The sequence below is a fragment of the Seriola lalandi genome, unplaced genomic scaffold (assembly GCF_002814215.2).
Source record: "Seriola lalandi dorsalis isolate HSWRI2012SDOR001 ecotype SW California unplaced genomic scaffold, Sedor1 jcf7180002051333, whole genome shotgun sequence".
Classification (NCBI taxonomy): domain Eukaryota; kingdom Metazoa; phylum Chordata; class Actinopteri; order Carangiformes; family Carangidae; genus Seriola; species Seriola lalandi.
Window position 1 is genome coordinate 212 of NW_019521886.1, and position 648 is coordinate 859.

Consider the following 648-nt stretch of genomic DNA (forward strand, 5'->3'; position numbering starts at 1 on the left):
AAACACACAGATATTGGTTATTGGTTTTATTCTCTTGTGGCAGCAGTGAACAAACCTGGTTCACTGAGAGATGCAGTTAATTTAATCAGTAATTTAATCTGTTTGCACCTTTTCTACTGATAATTAACGATTTCTATCTCAGTAGAAACATAAATAACAACAAACACTTAGAAACAACAAATCCATAAAAAGGAGATTGTGTTTGCTGGATATTAACTGATTAAATATGTTTCTCTGAGTTTAAATGACATTTAACTCTAACTGAAACAAAATCCACAGCTGAAGCTGCTCTGATGATCTGAGTCATGTTCTCAGACCTGAACCACAGAACCAGACTACGACAACTACATCACAACAACTAGAGATAGCACACGAAGAAGAAACTAGGCGTTACCGTGGAAACGTTCCTGCAGTCTCTGAAGAGGAACTCCAGGCCGTGAGGATGGGTGGGCTCGACGGACTGACTGACGTCTATCAACCACACCTGCGACAGACACAAACAGAACGGAGAGAACTGAGGACGTCACATGATTCAACATGAGAAGTGAAGAGAGAGAGAGAGCGAAGTAAAAGACCAATGAAAGAGGAAGTTTATAAAGATGGAAGGGAGGAAGAGATGAGGAGAAGAAGGAAAGACGTACAGTCACC